Genomic DNA, 24,525 nt, shown 5'->3' on the forward strand with positions numbered 1-24,525 from the left:
GGTGAAGTTAGGATTTTGGAGATTTTGGGGAGCTGAGTCCCAAACCATTCCTAGTTCCTTTTTTCTTCCATGAAGTTTAGACTTTCAGATCCTGTGCTAAAAAGAGGAATGTCAGAAGTTTGTTTGCCTGCCTAGCAATCTCAAGATTAAATAATAAATTTAAAGACGGAAGAGAGTCTAGTACAGTAAACCCCTTCATTCTACAGTGGAGAAAAAGTTCCTTTTCCCTCTGAGGTCAATCTAAACCACAGGGTAATACCATAAAGTCTAAATGCTTCTAAGGATCTCTGGGGTAACATAGAATCACTAGAAAGTAGAGAGAAGAAAGAGGGGGTGCTTCAATAGTAACTCCCTTCAAAGGGACTTAAAGCCATGGAGTGGTGCTATGATTCTGGTGGACTTTAGAACCCTAAGCATAATGAAACTCAGTGAAGAAGGCAAAAAATTGTATTGATTGATCATTGGCTATGGAGCGATATTATGGTTCTGGTAGACTTTAGAACTCTAAGGAGAGTGAGACTCAGTGAGAGGGGAAAGAAATGTGTTGATTGTTCATTGACTACTGTGAATCCTTTATATATATATTCTACAGTAGCTATGAGTTAGGATTAAAACTATTCTGTACTTGATATTTTAATTTGCTACTTGAGTGTTAAGAAAAAGAATAGTGGGATGATTATCAATTTAATTCAACAGACCATTATTAAACACATCCTCTGTGTGTGTGTGTGTGAGAGAGAGACAGACAGAGACAGAAAGATAGACAGAGACAGACAGAGACAGAGACAGAGAGGGAGAGACTTCCTAAAGTCTCTCACATCAGAAAGTCTTTTACAAGTAGGAGACATCAGAATTCATGGTTACTTATTTGTATATTATATGTTTCTAATATTTTAAATTTCCATTTCTGTTCTAAATAAATGCTTTTACCTTTCCTGCCTCTGGTAAAGTGAACTTATTCTAAAAGCTGAATTTTATTTTCGTAGCTCTGAATTTCTTTCTTGGATAGGAGCCAAGTGATATATATTCACCAGAGAAACATCCTTCCTTTCCTCCCCTAATATGAAGTTAGTGAGCAACTAGAACTTCCTGGAACAAAGGAAGCATAATTTTATATGAAAGTGTATTAAAGAAGCATAACAGAAGACTTGACATTAAAATTTAATGGCAGGAATAAGTCATAAACAACCGGTCATTCCACCATCCTAGTCAAGAGGCCGCCTGGTGAAGACATGTTACAGCTGCCATATGGACCATTGAAAATGGGGCCTCCGGTAAATGTTTCTAAGAGCATAGAAGATAGAGAGTTTTAGAGAGTGAAGCATGACCGTGGGATAAATGCAGGGAAACAGAAGTTGAAAAGAGACTAGTGTTGTACAACAATCAGACCAAATAGATTTAAAAAAAATCATGAAGCCAGAGAATGTTACAACTGTGAGAGACCCAAGGGATCATCTAATCCAACCCTGTTATTTCTCAGATGAGTAAATTGAGGCTTATAGAGCAGTAGCTTAACCCATGGTCACACAGAAAGTTAGTTCAGCCAGATTGCAATTATCATGGATTTCCACCCAATGTTGACTAAAAAAAAATAAAAAAGAACTAGGAATTTTCTGGCCAGAGTAGAAACATATGATTCTATCATATGTCAGATCTATTCAATTAAATAAAACTCATTAAACCCTATTAGCTGCAGCCCTTATTTTGTGAAACACAGAGAAGGTAAGAGGTCTCAAATCAAGAGATCTGACTGACATTTATTGGATCTGACATTTACTAACTGACCATGGATAAATCACAATAACCTCTCTGAGCTTAAGTTTCCTCATTTATAAGAACAGGAATAAGAATAATAGTTCTACTACCTACATAACAGTTTTAGGTGAACAAAATGCTTGATAAACCTTAAAGTTCTACACAAAAGTGAGATATGATCCCAACTAGCATCTTGGGAACATTGATCAAGCTTCTTGCTATTGTGATCAGGGTGTCACATTGTCTCTCTTGATCCTGTAGCCTAATGGAGTGATCTAAGTTTCTTAAAGAAGACTGTAGATTTTAGACAGCAATTTTAAAAATGCTGTTTTTAAGCATCTGACTGGGAATAGGGCTTAGGTTTCTTTTGTTTGGAGCCAGAGGTTCAAAGTAGGAGTAGTCATTGAAACTGCAAAGAGAAAACTGTAAATCTCATATAAAGAAAAGAAAATTCCTAACAATTATGATTATTTTAAGGTATATTTAGGCAATAGAGACTTTTTTCTCAGTAGAAATCTCTAGACAAAGGCTAGATAATCGTTGGTCACTTATGTTATAAAAAGGATTCTCATTTTCCCATATGAATGAAACTGGAAATCTCTTTCAATTCTGAGATTCTGTAAATCCAGAATGAAACTAATACACCTGATAATAAAAAAAATACTTGTTAAGCCAAGGAAATGAATATAATTTCAGACAGTTATAGTAGAGGTTAAATTTGGGTGGAAAAGGAGAGTCCTTTTGGTCTAATCACAAAGATAATCAGCTCTATATAAGACTGATCTTTTACCGTAAAAGAAAACAACATGAATTATTTATTGCAAGGTATAACTGGTAAGCAAAAATTCCTGCCTTCCAGGAAAATCCATTATTTTTTTAATAGAAATTAGAGCTGTCACTTCATTTCTACATAGAACAGCCTCCATACCCATAAAACTGAAACAATACCTATTCCCATCAAGGTCTTTGAAATCTAAATGAATATTTGTAAAGCTACCTAGAAACAATAATTTATAAGCTAAATGTTCTTATCAAGCAAGAACTTTTACTTTGATAATAAAGTAATATGATACCTGGTACATTGGGTGGGGGAAATTTTTCCTTTTTAAAAAATTTTATCCATGACATTTTTCTTTTCTGTTTTAAGTGACTTGCCCAAGGTCACGCAGCTAGGTAATTATTAAGTGTCTGAGGCCGGGTTTGAACTCAGATCTTCCTAACTCTAGGGCCAGTGCCCTACCCACTGTGCTACCTAGCTGCCTCCTGTTTTTTGTCTTTTTTCTGAGACTTGTACTCTGAGTCAGATCCCTAATGAATCAGGAGATGAATTTAACAACTACCACTGAGGGCCACTATGCCAGCAGAGTGGGGTAGTCTTCAGTGACTGATGATGGTATCCTCAGATACTTCAAAGCCCATGATTTTGTCAAGGAGGTAAACAGTCCTGGATGTGGAGTATTCTTGCAGGGGTGGGGGTGGGGGGGTCATGACTTTTCATTTTCATTTCATTGCTTCATGCTTTGTGAAGGAGAGTTTCATTTCCATCTTTGGTTTGGAGTCCCAGATGTTGCTGCTAGGCAGACGTGTAGAATGTCAAAGCCAATTCAGGCTTCAGGGTAACAGGACAGGACATGAGTAACATGCTGGGAATGTGCCTTCCTGTTGGTCAAGACTCTAAATGATATCTTTCAGACTCTAGACCTTAGAGAAGCTATTGTTTGCCTTGAGGGAAATGAAGAAGATGCATCTTATCATAGTCCTGCTTTTAAGGAATAAATGGGGTTCCTTTCCCTGCCTAAAGGAAGAAAACGCTAAGGGAAAGACTAGTCTTGCTTCTTCTCTAGACTCTCTCCTAGGCCCTTTTACTACCAGATCTTACTTGCATGGATTTTTTTTTTCTGTTTTCAAATGGAAAACTAGAGGTGGACATCATAAAAGAGGAAAGAATGATACAATAGGGAAAACATTTGCTTCAAATTTTGACAGGTTAAAACCAAATAAAAGTCTTTTTTTAACTTTTTAAATTTTAGCAAATGATATTATCAACTAGCAAGAATTTCTTTAGCATCCATTATATTCTAGAAACTGTGCAGTGTGCTGGGGATAAGCAAAAAGAAGTGAAAGCACCTAGAAAGGGAAGACAAAGAGTGCATATAAAATGCATAAGTAAAATGAATACAAGGTCATTTTCAGAGAGAACTGGCAACTGGGGAGGAGAGAGGAGGATCAGAAAAGGTTTCTTGTAAAAAAAGAATGCTTGAGTGATGCTTAAAGGAAACTGTAGGTTCTAAGAAGGGAATAGAGAGCAAAAAAAAGGCATGAAAATGGGAAATGAAATGTTGTGTATGAAAATGAAGAAGACCAATTTGGCTCTACCAAAAAGTGCATATGGCAAATAATCCTTTGTAATAATGTTGGACAAATAGTTTTGGGGCATTGGAAAGGGCTTCATATGCCACGAAGTGGAATTTATATTTGATCCTAGAGGTAACAGGGAGTAACTAGAGTTTACTGATAGGAAAGCCACATGGACAGCCTGAAGCTTAGATAAATAATTTTTGTAGCTCTGTGGGGGATGGGTTGGTCTGGAGAGAGGTGGAGAATGATCAGTCTAGGCTCCAGACAAGTTATGATAAAGAACTCATTTGGGAGGTGGTGGGGAAGGGAGAGGGGATATATCAGTGGAAAGGAGACAGATGCAAAAGGTGCTATAAAGGGAGAAACAAAGAGACTTGACAACCACTTGGTTATGAGAGGTAAAGGAGAAAGAAAAATCAAGTCAGACTCTGGAGTTGGGAACCTGGGTAACATTCCAAAAATTCTTGCTTGATAAGGTTTCACTTAGGAAATTTCTTGACTGTTAAAATCATTGTAAATGAATGTTTTACAAATGATTCATTAAGATTTGAAAGATCTTGATAGAGATAGGTATTGTTCCTTTTCCATGGAACCATAAACCCAACCCCCGCACACACCAACAGTTGTTAGAGTTCTGTCTCTCTTGTGGACTTGATTTTTATGCATTTTTAATCAGTGGGCAACATTTATGAAGCCTTCTTCCATTTATTTATTCATATGCTTGTCCTTTTCTAACAGAATATAAGCTCCTTGAGGGCAAGAGCTGTTTCCCTTTTGTCACTATATCTCCAGTACTTTATAAAATACATCATACAGAAATATAGCCTATCATCAATAGAAATTTCTCCAGATTTATAGAAACGTAATAGAAAATAATTGCCTGAAGGGAAGAAAGTTTTACTTGCCAGTCAGAGCTCACTTAACACTTATGAACTCCTTACTACCATGGTAACCTTAAGAGTACTTCTCCCTAGCTATGATTTTCTCCTTTGAAAAATGAGGAAATAGAATTATATGACTCTGAGGTCCCTTCCAGGTCTCAAATTTGGATTCTGTGAACTCAGAAGAACCCGGGGACAAACATGCCGATCTTTACCTGAAGCAAGCAATGCCAAAGGGAAAAATTGCAAGGAAATAAATGGATATTGGATATAAACAACGCACCATTAATTAATCAATGTATTCCTAGCTGGTACATCTTACTGAGACAACTGTTCCCCCTATAGAAGAGGACCAATCATCCTGTTCTCACCTGTTTTCCAGACAAACATCATCTGTACAAATGGTTTACTAATATGGTCCCTGGGATTATGTTCCTCATTTGGTGCATTTGTTTATTTTTGTCAGTCTCAACTAGGCATGCCACAGTCAGGTAGCTGTGGTAGGCAAAATGTTGACTCATTCTGTTCTGGGGTTTATTCAATTTAAGTCATGAAAGGGGGTGTCTCAAATGAGTAAATAATCAAGCCACTTCGATTTGGTGCTCCTGAAGATGCTGGGGTCTGGCCAAGTGAAGTCAAACAACACCTTGTTCTTCCACATAAGCAGTGAATTTCCAGCCAGAGTGGTTTTTACAGAGGGTGAATCCAGTTCAGTTTCCCTTTTTCATTTACCTGCTTTGCTGACCTCCGAAGACTCTTCCCCCTTACCCTCAGCCATTGAATACGTCTTCTATCCTGTTCTGCCTTATAATAGCACTGAGCTTTGCTAAAAATTGATCTCTTTTTCCATAGGAAAAAGTCTTTATATTTTAATGAATTCTTACATACAAGTATAGTTCAGAGACAGCTTAAAAACTTAAAAAAAAGAAACGTCAATCTTACCGTAATATTAATTTATAGAAAGAAGGTTTGTAGGATCAAATAGTAAGTGATGGATCTTAAAAACCACCGATCAACCAATTTTTCAGATGAAGAAGCTGAGGTACAAAGTAGTTGAAGTGACTTTTCCAAGTTCATACAGTTATTTACACTGAAGCAGGTTATGCTGACCCTGAGGATAGCGTTCTATCTACTGAATCATCTAGTAGTTAAAATATCAGCATTTATTTCACTTTAAATCGAATTCACTTGCATGTCATGGCATCACCTCCTTGATGTCATGGGTCCTCTTAGAGAATAAAAGAAAAACAAAAAAAATAGAGTATCCTCATTTAAAAATAATGCATTTCCATACTGGGGACCTGAATCCAATCTAACAAGTTATAATTAAGCATCTTCTATGTGCAATATACTGATCTTAAAAAGACAAAATAATAATCGCTTCCTTCATGAGGTTTATATTCTCCTGGAGGGATGCAACATATAAAAAGATAAGTACATACATGATAATTTGAGGAGGGAAGAATGGGCATTAACAACTAGGGATCAAGAAAAGCCTAGGAGGTAGTACATGAGCTGAACTTTGAGGAAGCTAGGGATTCTCAGACATGGAAAAGAGTTAGGAACATATTTCAAATATGGAGGATGAATGGTAGAATTCTGAGACCAAGTTTAACTAGGTTGTAAAATATATGAAGGGAAACAAGGTGAAATGAGCCTTGAAAAAGAAAATGGATCCAGTTGATAAAGGGCTTTCCATGTTCATCTGAGTTGTTTATATTTTGTCCCTCTCACAAAGGGAACTAATGAAGGACTTTTAGGATGAAACTAATATGGTAAGACTTTTATTGTAGATAGAATATTTTGGATCCATCACTAACTAGAAGGGTCAGATTCATTCAAGACCTTAAAATGTTTTTCCTTGTTAACCCATATTAGTTTTCCAAACTTCCCTAGAATTGTACAACACTAAAATTATTCCAAAACATAGCATTAGATGATTCTCATGGACAAATTAAAGCAACTCTGAGGTATTACCTCACACCTAACAGATTGGTCAATTTGACATAAAAGAAAAATGATATTTGTTGGAAGAATAATGGGAAAACTGAGACATTAATGCATTGTTGATAGAGTTGTGAACTGATCTAACCTATCTGTAGAGCAATTCAGAACTATGCTCAATGGTCTAGAAAACTGGGCTATAAATCTCTATTAGGTCTGTATCCCAAAAAAAGGGAAAATGAGTTCTTTTGGGATGACAAAGAATTAGAAATTTAGAGAATACTCATCAATTGGGGAATGGATGAACAAGTTGTGGTATGTGATTATAATGGAATATTACTATATCATAAGAAATGATGAATAGGCTGATTACAGAAAAAATCTAGACTTGCACAAACTGATGAAAAGTGAAGTGAGCAGAACCAGGAGAACATTATTCATAATAACAGCAATACTGTTCAATGAGCAATTGTGAATGACTTAGCTATTATCAACAATAAAATGATACAAGACAATTCTAAAGGACCCATGATGATAATTGTTATCCACCTCCAGAGAAAGAACTGATAGAATATGAATTCAGATTGAAGCATGCTCTTTTTCACTTTACTTTTTTGTGTTTTTTTTTTCCTTTTGGATCTGTCTGCTTTTACAATCTGACTAATATGGTAATAAGTTTTACATGATTGAACATATTTAACCTAAATTAAATTGCTCATTATCTCAGGGAAGGGAGAGGGAAAAATGGAAAGGAAAAAATTTTGGAATTCAAATAATTTTTAAATGAATGTTAAAAACTCTCTTAAGCTTTAATTGAAGAAAAATAAAATATTGTTTAAAAAAAGAGACAGGATCGGTAAGAAAATCCTTTCTCTGGAAATTCTACGGACCATACTGGCATCTGCTATAAATAATTCCTTTTTTATTCTTAAATTCTAAAGTGTGGACAGGGTTCACTGTTGGATTAGAGACTTTGTGGTTGTTCATCTTGGCCTCACAATCAGGTGTCAAACCTGGCAAGAGGTACCTAGAGAGGATAAAGACATCCCACGGCATGACTAGGCAAAGAGGAAGCAAGCTGTCAAAGTTGGTTTACCCAAAGCTAGATCATAAGCAGAGTATGAAGCTAGAGAACTAGATGAGAATGGTTATTCAAGCAAAGAGAATGAAACAGCTGGGCAAAATGTTGCCTCCTTTTGTGAGAGATCTGAAGCAAAAAAAAAAAAAAAAGGATTAGTGCCTTTAAAAGATGAGGGAATGGATCAGTATCTCAAAAAAAAATACTTCACCTTCCATGGAATTTTTTCTGAAAATTAAGCTATAGGAAAGGGAAAAGAAGTCTACTCTTCTGTTCAACCTCACATCTCATTTCTCTGTGAGACACTAAATTCATTGAGTCCAATTTTATATTAGACTAAATTATTAAATCCTATTGCATATTATTAGATTCAATTTTATAAGTTTCTATTTTGTACCAAGCATCATAAGACACAAAGACAAAAATGAGAGGGAGGAATTATTCAGGGAGGGGAAATAACAAGTATATAAATAAGCAAATTCATAAAAGGATACACAAATGACTGATCAAAAATATATATACAAAATGAAGTAATCTGTGAGGAAAAGAGCACTTACAATTGGGGAACAATAAGAGAAGGCCTCTTGGGGGACTTGAGCTGGATCATAAAGAAACCAAGGATCCAAATTGATGAATAACATCTTTTTTATAATTCTTTTTTTCATTTTCTTTAATACCAGAGTCAGTCAAAACACAAGTTTTGTATCAAACTGGGGTCAACTGCAATTAATTTTTCTTCAAACCAAGAAGTTGATTTTCCAGGAAGTTCCTGATACTAAAGTTCCACCTTTGAAAGCTGTTTGTGGCTGTTTTGTTCATTTGAAGTGACTGTGGGCAGAAAAATATTTATCTAGGATTTCTAAAAATTCAGGGTCAGATTAATTGCCCTTATGAAATGTTACTGCAACATTCTTCCTAGATTGTATTAAGAGGGACTTCAAAACTTTAAAGCCTAGAATCTTTGAGGGACATGGCAAACTGGAAGACTCTTCCAAGGGTTAATGACGAGTTTCTTTTCAACTAGCCCCAATGGAGTAGGCTAATTGAGCTACAAAAAAAGAGAGAATGGAATAAACACCCTCTGTATTCCTAATCTCTTTCCAAATATTATATTTGGGGGCCGCTAGGTGGAGCACTGGATAGAGCACCGGCCCTGGAGTCAAGAGTACCTAAGTTCAAATCCGGCCTCAGACACTTAATAATTACCTAGCTGTGTGACCTTGGGCAAGTCACTTAACCCTACTGCCTTGCAAAAAACCCCACAAAATCAAATATCATCTCATTTGACCCTCCTAACAACCCTGAGAGGTGATGTTTTGTCCTTTCAAAAAGGGCCATTATTATCCCATTTTACACTTGTGGAAATTGAGGCAAAAAGAGGGTAATTAATTTGTCCAGGTTTACGTGGCTAATAATATATGAAGTCATATTTGAATTCAGGTCTTTCTGACTCCAGACCTAGTACTCTCTCCTCTATACTATCTAGATACCCTAAAAATGGGGTGGGGGGCAACAAATCTCCTGTATGTTTCTTCCATGTTTTATCTCTGCTCATGGGGCTTGGATGAATGGGAATCACCATTTGTGTTTCTTCCAGTGGACTGGAGAACCACCAGACCTTACCATCTTCCCCCATACTGTGTCTGAAGGACTTCTGGGCCTTGCCATTTGCCCTGCCCCATTGGCCTCAACACTATCATCTCATCTACCGAGGTATCCTAAAGACTCCTAGACCTTTTCATATGACCATCACTCCTACTCCCTTAGGTTCAGTGGACCTTTGTATCTAAATAATTTTCCTTTTACGCTTTGACTTCTCCAATTAGAAGATAAACTTCTTGAAAGCTATGACAGTCTAACTCTTCTCTTTGCTTAATACACCTCACCTTTAATATTTTTTCTTTGTTAATTTCTTTTTTCCATGCAGATTGAAAAATCCATTTGATTTTTCAGATAACACGCTCTTAACCCCCACATTCTGGTTTGTGCTATTGATGGTCCTCCTAACCTCATCCAAACAATATCACATATTAACATCATTGCCCTTAACAAATAGCTGTTAACCTCTTGGAAAGACCTTCAGTGGTCCATTAGACAAAATACATTATCAGAAATGTGTGCTCTCAGTCAATGTCTACTAAGTGAATCTATGTAAAACTACACATGTTACTTAGCCAAGCAAGGAGAAGGGCATTTCAAGATATTTTCCTGAATCTCTGTCCTGAGAAAATTGTTCTTATCAAGGTCACCTTATCAGCCATCAGTTCGGGTCAGTAAACAGTACAGAGAAACAGTAAGGGGCAGTAAACAGAGGGTTGGATTTGGGATCAGTAGCCTTGAGTTCAAAGCTTGTCTGTGACATTTAAAGGAGAACCTCAGCCTGCTCTTTTAATTTCCCTAGACCTCAGTTTCCTCAACTATAAAATGAGGGTGGTTAAACTCAGATCCTTTTCAACTCTAAATATATGATCCCATACTTATTTCACTTTTTTTAATATTTCATAACTTGCCCAGGGAAAATAAATGGCATAATAGGGTAACGTTTTAGTAGAAATGACTTCTTGGATTACTCTTATCACACTTACAACCTGCTCTGGATAAAGATTGTCTTCAAAAATAGTTCTCAGGAAAATCAGAGCCAAAAATGTGCAATTGGACCAGAGGCACAACCAAAGGAAACCACAGCAACTGTTACGTGAGATTGGGATCTTCAACATTAGAGAGGAAATAGCAGCTGGCCTACAGTGTTTGGTCTTTCACAGCAGGAGGGAAAGCAAATACTGAAGCGCCAACACTTTAAGGTTTTAACCACTTTTTTAAGGCTGCACTTTTAATTTGCAAAAGGAAAAAAAGTTTTGATTCATACTGGGATCAGTGGTACCCACAGGATATTCAGCATGGTATCAAATGTGAACTTCTTCTCCATTCACCCCATCATATCATTATGTGAAGGATAGAAAGAAGAAGCAACACCATGCAGCTTCCTCTTCAACAGCAGTCCTGACACCAGGGGTCTCATATTAAGAAATTCTGTGACAGTTATTCAAATGGAGGAGCAGAAAATATACTCACTTTTCCAAGAGATCGTCACTCCTGATGATTAGAACAGACTCCCACAACAACTCATCATGCAGAGAGTTCTTTGGCCAAATAGGAAAGAATCAAAAAAACAGGAATCCACAAAAAAGGCAGTTCAAGGGGAGTTGGAGAGATGCAACTGGAAAAAATAATAGTCAGGAAGAGAAAGGGCATTTCTTAGTTGCTATTAGTGTTTGATGATAGCGATCAACAGGGAAGGAAGAAGAAAAATATTTTTTGCAGTTGTCATCTGTCCCATCACACAATCACAGGTATATAAAAGATCAAGTTTAATTACCCTTTGTATATGACTGCATTAGAAGGGAATACACTAAAGAGCCGTCTTTCCAAAGTTAAGAATACATTTCCAAGATTTCAACCCTGAGATGTTACTTCTCATAGGTACATTTTTGCCCTACATAAGCAACACAGTGGAATACTAGACTTGGAGACCTCAATTCTGATTATACATCAGATACTCACTGGCTGGGTGATCCTAAGAAAGTGACTTAACCTTCCCTTTATGAAATGAGAATGTTGACAGCAACTACCTCCTAGGCTTGTTAAGGATCAGATGAGATGATAGTCATAGTACCTTGAATATAATAGGAGTTATGTTATTAGTATTGTTGTTGTTACTGTTATTATTATGCCCTCCATTGGCATGGATCATAACCCACCGACTTCTGCCGTCTTACTCATGGCTCCTATCCATGTTCTCCCTCAAGTTTGTCAGAGAAGGGTGTGGAGGATGGCTCACCCTATGTTTTAGGGACCTCCCTCTGGACATCACAATGGAACATGTAAATAGCCTATCCCTTACACTTGATTTATGACTGGTTCATTTTTTTTTGATCAAACACTTCATGCTTTGTTTACCAAATGTAAGGATCCTGCTCTTATCTACCATGCACCTCATCAGTACTCTTTAGGTTGGTTCTCAACTCCTATATACTAAAAATTGGAATTTTTCAAAAATCATTAAGGCTGGTACTTCAGGAGCATATGTATTTGAACTGTGAGCTAAAATTTTCGATCATTGAATTCAGAAGTTCTTAACCGGAGATTAAGAATCTCTCCCTTCTCACCAGGACTAAGGTGTTCTGGTGTATTGGAAAAAAGAAAGATATTTTATCTGTTTTTGTGATGAGAATACTTGACCTATTGGTTCCTTTTAAATCTCCTATTTAATGGGCTGTCAAGACACATAGCCAACACTGCACAGAATCTAACTGTGTATTATTTAACTAGACGGATAGCTTTACATCATTGCATATGGTTTCTGGTAATAGAATATATAAAAGTTTGTAAGCAGAAATTTGAGAGGATTATGCTGTCAGCATCAATTTCAGGAAATACTATTTGCTCAAATTATATTATTCATATATGTATACACATATACATGCAAGTTTTCTGTTCCATTATAATGTAAACTTCTTGAGGAAAGGATTTTTTAAACTTTTTCTTTATGAGCGGTGTCAGATGCATCATAGGTGCTTTAATAAGTTGCTAATTGACTTAATGATCCATTTGTCTTTTCTCAAGAACAATTCAAAGGGAAAATACCATCAATTGCTTCCAAGGGGAATATAAATCACTATGAAAAATTGCTAAACTGGTCAACATGTAACCTGGTGTGTTATGCTTTTCTCTTTAATGTTCAACAACTCTATAGTCAAATCCCTCATCATTCTCCCGGGGTGCTTCTATGAAGGTTACAACATGGTGAGGTCTGGGTGACTCCATTAATTTCAGTAAAATAAAATATTCAGTCCTTTTTAGATGAAACAAAAAAGATGGGGTGGCAATCATATCAATTTTTCTACAGAAAGTTTTGAAATTCTATAGCTCACGGACCTAACTACTAAGAAATCCCCATTATAGTCCTATGCTTATTACTCTACTAAACTAGAATAAATGAATGTACAAATATTCAGTATTATATTTGTCTATGCCCTGAATATGACTACTTACTTTGGATTTCAAAAGCAGACTTTAGTTTGTATAGCAATGGGATACCCCTGCTGGTAAAGATTTAAAGAGAGGAATCATGGAATAGTCAAGGGTTATCTTTTTTTTGTAGCCTGGATCCTTTGTCAGTCTAGTGAAACCTATAAACTCCTTTTTCAGAAGAATGGTTTAAGTATATAAAATTAAGTTCATGGGATTAATGAAATCAATTCATGAATTCAAATCAACTATATTGAAATACAATTATTAATTTTTAAAGTTAACAGACTCCCAGGTAAAAACCCTTGATAGTGAATAATAAGGCAGCCTTAAAACTAGAAGATTTGAGTACAAGTTTTGCCTCTTTTATATTCTGGCTGTGTGATCCTGAGAAGGTTTCTTAGGTCTCAGTGCTTCTACACAACTCTCCAAGAATATAAAATGTAGAATAAGTGACAGTATAAATTGGTAGACAGAGTTCTCTATTGTCAATGAAATATAGATTAAGTCCCCCACAAGATTACTGCATTAGATTTAAAATGTAGATATTTTAATAGGTATTAAAACATTGAATAAATAAAATTTATTGAGTATTATTTTCATTACTTCAACAAAAGGTAAACTGATGATTAGGTAAACTAAATGAAATATCAGTGTCTGATAATGAGCAATTATCTGTGTTAAAGAACAAGTGTTACTCAAAGGCCCAACCCCACCATTAACAGGGTGATTCCATTAATTCCAGAAAAAAAAATGCAGTAAAAATAAAATAGCCAATCTTTTTTAAGAAGAGGCAAAAAAGATAGGGGACAACCCTTTTCAACCTTTTTAGTCTTCTACAGAATGTTGCAAAACTCTATAGACTCAGAGACCTGATTGCCCTTTGCTTATCTTTACTCTACAAAGGTGGAATAAATGAATGTACAAATATTTAATATTATATATCTTTGTCTATACTCTATGGTATAGACTTCAGACTTGCTGGCTTTTCTGGCCTGAGCTGGTTTTCCCCTCCTTAGACAACATGGCAACTCCCTGTTTCCAACTATCACAATATTTATGCTGAAGGAACTTCATCTGGATGTTCTGAAGGAAGTTCATTTGGAACTTCAGTTTTAGCCCAGAAATCCCAAGTTCAAGAGATCTCAGTAATTGGTATCTATATCACCACACGTGACTGATATTTATATTTTAACAACAGACTTCTGGATACATAAAAACATTAATCCAATTGCTAATTGTGAAGATTTCTCGTAGTGTAGAAGGTGGGTGAAGGAATTTCTTTTGGGGAAAGGTGTGTTTTGGTCCTAATTGCCATCCACCTAGCTTTATGACCTCTTTCCCTCTCTCTCTCAGTTTCTTTATCTATAAAATGAAATGGTTGAGCTAAATCTCTATGGTTCCTTCTAGTTGTAATATCCTATGATTTGAATACATCATATTACATAATGGAGGATATCAACAAACTCCATAAAAACATCAGTGGATCCTCAGATTGCATATTCAATGCTCTGGCATGCTATAAGATAAAAATGAAATATGTTAATAATATTGATTAATAATAACTATTAGTTACTATATTAATAACTTGGATCATATATACAAAAATGTTTATAGGAGTTCATTTTATTATGGCAACTGAAGGGGTGCCCAACAATGGGAAATTAGAGAACAACTTATGATATTTTATATATTTATATATATAATTTTAAATATATAAATAAAATATAATACTATTTTGCTATAAGAAATGTTGAAAGGGGAAGTTTCAGAGAAATATGGGAAAGCATAAAGTGACACAAAATGAAATGAATAGAATCAAGAGAACAATTTGTATAATAACAATGATACCATAAAGACAAAAAATGTTGAAAACTTAAGAACTCTGTTCAAGACAAAGACAAACCATGCTTCCAGAGGAGTCATAAAGAAGCATATTATCACCTCCAATTAGAGAGGTGAAGGTTTCAGAGTGCAGATTGAAGAATGTGTGTGTACACACACATACATACATATGTATACAAATTTATATCATGACTAATGTGGGAATTTGTTTTGTCTGATTCTATTTATTTATAATGAGTAATGTTTTTTCTTACCTCCTCAAAGAGAAAATAGGAGGGAAAGAATTCAGAAATTGGAGTACATGGTACATTTTCTTGGATTCTGTTTTCTGTGATGAGCAAGTAAGCGAATAAACAGTATAATACTTTATAATAATGTGATGTTACTAAAAGTAGATTTGGATACAAATTCCTTTGAAATCACTGTCTAGTCACACAAACAGAATGTATTTTGTCTCAAGAATAGCAAGTTATTTTCCTTGTATTTAGCCTAAGATTTAACAGGATAAGCTTTAGATTTCTATTAGAAATGACAAATTATAAATAGCTGTCATTCATATCACTATAATTGTGGAACAATTACACTCCTTGACTCACCAGATCTTCTTACTTTCCATGTGGGTTCCAAACAATAAATATAAGTTAATTTCTAGAATTTATTGTGCTCTGCCACTATACTTAGAAAAGTAATTATCTAACCACTTGGACTTGTCTACACAGGGATCAGTGCAGAACTAGAACAGTTCTTATTTTATTTTATTCTTTGGTATCTGCTCAAAGTGAAATAAACTGTCTGATTTTTAAATCATTTTTTGTATCTTGTTTAGTTCCTTTGTCATCATCTTATGAGATTATAATAAAATGATTCCATGAAATTTGGCAATGTGAGTTAATATTATTACTATATTCTATAGTAAGGTTTGGGTATTTTGTGAGGTGATGTGGCAAATTGACTGGCCCAGGGTTACCCAAGTAGTAGGTGTCAAGTATCTGAGACTAGATTTATTGACTGTGTCACCTGTGCCCTATTCCATACTATATTGAGAGTAATTAAGGCGTAGTGATTAGAGTGCTGAGTTAGTAATCTACCGATCTTGATTTTATCCAGAATCTAACATTGGCCAGATGATGACCTTCAAGTCTCAATTCATGCCACCTCTTAGGAAGGCATTACTCATTCCCTTGACTGGAAGTCATCTCTCCTTACTCAAATTGTCTTGTACTTCCTCGTCTGCTTCAATGTTATCTACCATCCTCTCCCTTTCCATGAAAAAAATTCAACTTCCAATTCTTCATTTGTAAAACTGGAGTTAATAATCATGCATACCTAATAATTGTACCATCTGAAAGGGTTGATGTAAAGACTAAATGAATTTAGCATAATAAAGCACTTTATGGATATAGATATATAGATATAAGCTGTGGACACAATATAAAAATAGTCTATAACCAAAGCATCATGAAAAGGGAACCATATTTGGGATCAGGAGAAACTACATTTTGAATCCCTTGTAATGTGACCATGGTCAAATTAATTGGTCTTTCAGAGTTTTAGTTGCCTTATCTGTATAATCACAATAGTAATTCCTGATCAAATGAGATAATTTATATAAATTGTATTACAAATCTCAAAGTGTTATATAAGTATCAGGTAATATATATTACTTTACCCCATAATGATTGCTGCCAGAGAGAAGACTAAGACATAGGTAAACTGAGGGCGGTACAATTAGAACTGGCGGGTGGGGGGAGGCCAAGAGGGAAGAGGTGAGATCTACTCTGTCCATGATCTTGCTGCTCAACTTCTCGATATAATCTCTGACTTAGTCACTTTTTAAAATATATCTGAGTTTTGATTTCTGATTTTAGAAGTGATGCTTATAACCAGGGGGAACAGGAAGAGGCACAACTTGAAATATGAAGGAAGCTAAGATGGGGATGAGATGAGGAGAGAATACATTCCACAGATGATGGATGTTGATTTAGGAAAAGGTAGTCAACATTCTTGTCATTATTTTAAATAAAAGGTTCAGTATAAATATAACTTTATAATAACCAATATATTCAAATGAATACAGACAGTAAGAAATCTGGTTTTTAAGGTTAAGGATATCTGTTAACCTCCTTAATACCAACTGTCTGTTAGTATGGAAGGAGATCAAGGAACAACACAAAGAGGTCTGTTGGGAGCAGCTCTTTTGATCAAATATGAGGACCTCAGTACCTAATACCTTAAAACTCAGAGACTATGTCAGACCATGCTTTTCTGCCAGTACTATCATTTTTAATGATACCTCCATGCCTGTTTTCTGGTATGTGTGTGATTATGTCCTTCCAAGCAATTTGAAGAATGTTCTGTGTCATTCAGAGACAATTTATGGATCTCTCTGTTGTCCAAAAATGTCTTGGGGGAGATGAATTATCAACATATGAATATATATATATATATATGTGAAATCATATTTAAGGGGTTATCTTTGGAGAATTAAATGCAAATTTTGAATGAAAGAGTTAGTTTTTGCTTGTTTTGCTTTATTTTATTTTTAGTGTTGGGTCTAAGCTTTTTGTGTGATGACAAAACATCATTTAAATTTAGAAGGTTCAAATGATGAAATAGATGATATTATTTATTCAAAATTATCTACTATTGTTAGTAGATAATTTTACTACTGGTAAAAACTTACATCCAAATAAAATACAAAATTATTTTACTCCCTAAAAGAAATTCTAATATTTTATACGCAAGTCATTCTCTAAGAAATGCATTTGGGGATGACTTTTTTCCCACAATTTACAAATGTAATGTTTTGAACATATGAAGAAAAATAGATATTTTAAAAGCCAAAAAATGGCACTTCCAAATTTCACAGCATTTTTGTTGGGGGTGGGGAGAAAGTTGGAGATTTGACTATAATGTGTGTGAAAAAGAAAACATCGTAAAAACATTTTTGTGTCTTAAATAGACACTCCACCCTACTGAAAAATCTTGCACTTTTTCTCATGCCAATCACCAGGCTATATCTACTCATTGTACCTTCTCTCCTTGTTTACTAGTTATCAGATTGCTTACTGTTTATATTCTTTGAATATGATATTCATCTTAATTCAAATATGACCTCAGATTAACTAAATGACCTTGAGCAAGTCACTGAACCCTGATTGCCTCATATCCAGAGCCATCTCCTAGTCATTCAGAACTGTACCCACTAATCACTGCAGTTCTGGTCAAGTTTGCTGAAAGGAAATATGAATGAAAATCATTGCTATCAGATGTCAGAGGCATACATAATCATCATTTTATCATTAATAATTTGATTTTATAGGGTGGCTAGGTGGCGCAGTGGATAGAGCACCGGCCCTGGAGCCAGGAGTACCTGAGTTCAAGTCCGGCCTCAGACACAATAATTACCTAGCTGTAAGGCCTTGGCCAAGCCACTTAACCCCATTTGCCTTGCCAAAAAAAAAACTCTAAAAAAATAATAATTTTATTTTAAATGTGTAATGGGAACAGGGTGAAAATGAGGCAGAACTCTAGAGGTATGTTACTAATATGGCTTATGATTATGGAGAAGCCAGGACCTAGACTCAAAAGTACTTCAGGGGTCAATCAAAAATGCCTTCTATGTTAAAAAGAGCTTGAGAGAAACTGAGCTTCATCTCACTGTAGATTTAAAACAAATTCCAAGTAAAAGGAGAAAGCTCTAACTTTTCTGCACTGAATATGGCAATTATGGAGACATGATACTGCTTTATTAATAATGTATATAGTAAAATATCATAATACATCTCAACTAGTTTTGGGGACAACTGCGGGGGGGGGGGGGCGAATTGGATAGAGGACCAGCCCTGAAAACCAGATTGTTTACTGTTTGTATTCTTTGTATATGATATTCATCTGAATTCAAATATGACCTCAGATTAGCTAAATGACCTTGATCAAGTCATTGAACCCTGATTGCCTCATATCCAGAAACATCTCCTAGTCATTCAGAACTGTACCCACATGGCTTTGGAGGAAAAAATAAGGCTGGTAACTTATCACAGTATCCCCTCACTCAAATCCAATTCACTTGCATGTCATGGCATCACTTCTCTGATGTCATGGTCTTCTTCAAGAATGAAGAATGAAACAAGAAGATATTATGCTGACTTAAAAAAATCAAATCAGTATCTTTAACTTCTAAGACTGAGCATATCCAAGTTACAATAAGTATATCCTGAGCCCTGGAGGAGAGAGGAGAGAGGAATGAGAAAAGAAAAACAAAAACTTGCTTTTAAGTTTTATAGCTGCTACATATTTTTTAAACTAGACTCACTTCTTGATCTGCCCTGTTCTGTATAGAATTCTCCAATCACAGAAAAAACAACTGAGCAAACAGACCAAAAATGACAGCATATGCAACAATCTATAACCCTAACTTCTTCCATCTCTCTCTCAAGAGAAAATAAATTTGTTTCATCACTTGTTTTTGAGGACCAAGATTGCTCATTGCTAAACCATTTTTCTAATAATTTTCTTTAAAAATCCATTATTTTTTGATTGTCATGGAGGCAGCTTAGCATTCTTATTGGCCAAGTTTTCATTTTCTGAACAGGTCCAGGATATATTAACATAATTTCTTATACTTATCTTCCTTAGCAAAAAAAAGAAACCAACAACAACAAAAAATCACACGCAAAGGATAGTATATTTATTAACTATTTATTTAATATATCTTATATTTGTTAATCAAAGTGACACATTGGATAGAGAGTTGAACTTGAACTCCGAAAGACATGAATTCAAATCTTTCCTCACTTGCTGAGTGTCCACACCTCTCCTCACTTGCTGAGTGTCCACACCTCTCCAAACCTCATATTCCTCATCTGTAAAATGATAATACTAACATCACAGGGCTGAGAATGAAACATGACTTATAAAGAACTTTGCAAAATTAAAGCACTAAATGATTATAAGTCTTTTCAGGGATTATTGCATTATATTAGTTTTCTTCATAAAGCTATGCTAAGTAAAATTCTTTAAATGTCAACTTGTTTTGCCATGGTTTTATCATTATTGATGGTCTGAATCTAAGGAAGGGAATTCCTGGCACAGAAATTCCCTCTATGGATACAGAGAGGAAGATTGTTTCTACTATATGATGCTAGAGAGTCCCCTGGATCACTTAGAAGACTGAATAAATGGCCGGCTTATAAGCACACAATTAGTATGTATAGGTAGTGTTTGAATACTAGTTTTCCTGACTCCAAGATCAGCATCCTCCATACTGATACTCACTCTGAAGAATATTAGTATAAAATTCATGAAGAGAAACCCTCAAAGCCCTTTTCTTTGAAAGAAATGGTATTTCCACAAATAGTTTCCAACTTCCTGGCACAGTTTTCCCAAGCTTCAGGGATTACAGTGATAAAAATGCCCTAGTTAGAGTTCAGCAAAGAAGATAGACTATAACACAAACACGCAGAAAGAGAGATAGAGACAGACAGATGGAGTGAGAGAGAGAGAGAGAGAGAGACAGAGAGAGAGACAGAGAGAGACAGAGAGAGACAGAGGAGAGACAGAGACAGAGACAGAAACAGAGACCGAGACAGACAGAGACAGAGAGACTGAGAGACAGAGAGAGATAACAGCTTGTCCAATAACATTACTATCCAGGGAATAATCCTTACCATGAAGACTTTTCCACACAAGATGATGACTCAGAGATCTGGGAGCAGGGAAAAGGAAGAAACTGTGAGAGGCTCAGTTTCCTTCACCTTTCACATGTTTCTGAACTGAATCATCTTCTGGTAAGCTAGTTAACAAAATATAAAGCAGTTTCCTTGCAGAGCATTTGGCCCTGTGAAAGATACTTCTGCTTTGTAAGAGACTTGAGAAAGAAAGGGGAGGAGGGGGCTCTACCTGGTTCCTAACCCATAGGATGATAATTACCATACCTGGAAATATAGACTACATCAAAGAAGAATCTCTGTTCACAGTGACAGTTCTAAATGAGATCAGGACCTTTTCCAGATGTGCCCTCTTTTTTACTTAGGTTCAGAAAAGAAGACAATTCACTTCCATTCCAAATAATCCTCATCATGAGGCTCTAAAGGCATGAGTCAGAGATTTCAGAGTTGTGGACTTTTATCTTTGATGTGCTAATTTTAACTGCATGAATTAGAGGAATAATTTTTTTTTGTCCGTTTTCTGAGGATTAAATAGAGAATGGTCTGTCTGTTCAGGTTCCATGAAACTAGATCATGTCAAAAAGACAATAATCAGAACTCTGCTATTCTATCCATTCCAGTAAACATTTAAAAAACATCTTCTATGGACAATGTACTGCACCATGGTTATTTGACCATCAAGTCAAGGAAATAAGCATTGGTGGTTCAATAGAGAGTGTGTTGGATCTAGGGTCAGGAAAACTCATCTTTCTGAGTTCAAATCTGGCCTTAGACACATTAGCTATGTGATCCTGGGCAAATCATTTAACTCTGTTTGCCTCAGTTTCCCCACCTATAAAATGATCTGGAAAAGGAAATGTCAAACCACTCCAGTATTCATCAAGAAAACCCTAAGTCAGGGGCAGCTAGGTGGCACAGTAGATCAAACACTGAGGAGGACCTCAATTCAAATTCAGATTCAGACACTTAATAATTACCTAGCTGTGTGACCTTGAACAAGTCACTTAATCCTATTGCTCTGTAAAAAAGGGAAAAAAGAAAAGAAACCCCTAAGACAGACATCATGGTTTCATGAAGGAGGGAGCACCTGAAATGGGCCTAGGGCAAGAGAGGATTTCAATATCAAAGATTTGGATGGATTAGAAATGCAAAAAGATGAAAAAGGGTTAAAAACTAACAGGGAACAACTTTAAGTCTTTTTGAATTAAAGTGTAGAATGGATGAACAACAGTCCAAAGATGTTCAAAGAATGCTTATCCTCTCTCCAGGTTATCAGGAAGAATGAAGTATGTCTTTAAAAAATGTGACGGGTATATCAGTGTGAAAACAGAAAAGGGTCTAAAAAGACAGAGGGAGTCTTGACCTGTTTTAGGAGGTTAGAGGGTAAAAGAATGTCACAAAAAAAGTGAAAAAGGAACGTTTAACAGCTTGTACTAAGCAACAGATATGGGACTCTCCACAAAAAGAGCAGAGTTGAACTCTCAGGAGGAAATAATATTATGGAACCATAGTACCTATTGGGAAAGAAATCATTCATTAAATCAAAAATTGGTGGAAAATAGGAAACAAACAAAACTTAAATATAATCAAACTATCAAAGCCTTAAGTTTAATGATCTAAATAACATGTGCCACTGGTAGAAAAAGTGGAAGCAGTTTGGAATAAATTTATCTTAGAGTAGCATCTTATATCATAGTAAAAGTCAAATAGATGAAAAATATGAAACTAGAATAGTACTTTATAGATTATAGAATAGTAAGAGTTAACTATCAGATTTATATTTAGGGGAAATACTTTTAACCAAGCAAGGAATAGAAAGGGTATGAAATATAAAATAAACAGTTCTGATTATGCAAAATTTTAAAGGTTTTGCATTGTAGCCAAGATAAAAAGAGAAGCTGTTACTTGGAGGGAAATATTCACATAAAAAAATTTGAAAATCCAAAAAGCTTGACAAATGTTTGATGTTCATAAGATATGGCAGAAATTGACACAAATATATGATTAAAATATTCTTCATTTCCCAATAGATAACTGGTCAAATGATAGGAATAAATTATTTTCAGAAGAAGAAATGAAAATGCTAAAAAAAGTATGAAAAATTATATCAAATTATTAATAATAGGAAAAATGCAACTTAGAATGGCCGATTTTTCAATTCATGCATATCAAATTGAAATCCATAATAAAAGCTGAAAACAGTCAATAATGGAATGGTTGAAGAAAGACAAGGCAAACTAATATACAATTGAAATTACTATAGACCATTCAGTCTAGCAAACTATTTGAAATTATGTGAGAAAAATTTATTTATATGCTATGAATACTGTTCATTTACCCCACAGGGGTAATGAAAAAAAGGAAGTTTTCATATGTAATAAAATATTCATAGCAGCAATGCTTGAAATATCAAAAAAGTGAAAATAAAATGGATGCCCATTGACTATAGTAGAGTAGCTAAAGAAGTTCTGTCATATGAATATAATGAAATATTACACTTATTATGAATTTGAGGACTTCATCATTTAAATATAGGAACCTTTGTGTGATTAAACAAAAACAAAGAAAAACCTAAAGAAAAACATATGACTATCTAGGGTCAGGAAAACTCATCTTTCTGAGTTCAAATCTGACCTCAGACACATAAGCTATGTGATCCTGGGCAAGTCATTCAACTCTGTTTGCCTCAGTTTCCCCATCTATAAAATGATCTGGAAAAGGAAATATCAAACCACTCCAATATCCATCAAGAAAACCCTAAGACAGGGGCAGCTAGGGTGTGCAGTAGATCAAACACTGAGGAGGACCTGAATTCAAATCCAGATTCAGACACTTAATAATTACCTGTGTGACCTTGAGCAAGTCACTTAATCCTATTGCCCTACAAATAAAAGGGAAAAGAAAAGAAAAGAAAAGAAAACCCTAAGACAGATATCACGGTTTCATAAAGGAGGGAGCACCTGAAATGGGCCTAGGGCAAGAGAAGATTTCAGTAGTCAAAGATTTGGATGGATTATAGAAAAGCAAGATGAAAAGGGGTTAAAAACTAACAGGGAACAACTTTAAGTCTTTCTGAATTAAAGTGTAGAATGAATGAACAACAGTCAAAAGGAGTGACTAACTTTTTGATTGAATGGATGATTTCTCTCCCAATAGCTACTAGGGTTCCATATGGTTCCATAATATTATTTCCCTCGGAGAAAAAGGAAAAGACTGACTGAAAAATGACTAACTCAGATTATTACAATAATCAGTCTTTGGCCTAGAGAGCACAATCTGAAATATCCATTTGTTCTCTGTGAGCATTGAATGTTTCATGTTTTTTTAGATATATTCACTTTATGGATCAATTTTGCAGGACAAGTAGTGATGGTTTATATTTTCTTATTAAGAGGTACTAAAGCAATTATATCAGATTTAACATATTAGAGGACTGTTATCCTCCCAAAGCATATATCCTGGAAGAACATAGAAATGCATAAAACTGGTCACTATAAATGGGTACAAGTGACACTGCTGGAAATCTAGAAGGGACTGTAAAATCAAATTGAAGAGGAAACTGAAGACCTTCAGGACATGAAAGATATTTCAAGCACTCCCACACATCAAAGGTTGGGATTTCAAAGCAAACTGAGGTAGCTGTTTACTGATGGTTTTCCCCCTGCAAACTCAATATGAGATGTTAATTTAATATGACATCTACATTAAGATATTATATATCCTCTACAACAAGTTTATCAATTCTGTCTCTTACTAAAAGGTTACATCCACATAGTGTAGTCACAAAGTAATTTTAGGCTTCTGAGAGTTTTATAAGACTATATATCTTGTTAAGTCTCTATTGATGTGTTGCTTTCTATGATTATGAATTATCAATTAATTAGCCATACTTAACTTTTTTTGAAGGTGTATTCATGAAGGTAGTATAGTAGTAATACTTGCTATAAAATATTCTAAAAATATTCTT

The 24,525-nt window shown here is 35.2% G+C and overlaps 1 long non-coding RNA gene across 1 annotated transcript in view; it reads right to left on the minus strand.

The window, feature by feature from the left end:
* The window catches only part of LOC141491701 (uncharacterized), a 107,121-nt gene extending 95,298 nt beyond the window's left edge, over positions 1 to 11,823 (minus strand). Inside the window, exons 1-2 of the long non-coding RNA XR_012469714.1 lie at positions 11,690 to 11,823; positions 11,089 to 11,233 (exon numbers count right to left, since the gene is read on the minus strand). This is a non-coding gene — a long non-coding RNA (uncharacterized LOC141491701). The remainder of the gene's footprint in view (positions 1 to 11,088; positions 11,234 to 11,689) is intronic.
* Between the last annotated feature and the right edge of the window lie 12,702 nt (positions 11,824 to 24,525).

Source organism: Macrotis lagotis, chromosome 6 (genome assembly GCF_037893015.1).
Source record: "Macrotis lagotis isolate mMagLag1 chromosome 6, bilby.v1.9.chrom.fasta, whole genome shotgun sequence".
In the NCBI taxonomy this organism is placed as follows: Eukaryota; Metazoa; Chordata; class Mammalia; order Peramelemorphia; family Peramelidae; genus Macrotis; species Macrotis lagotis.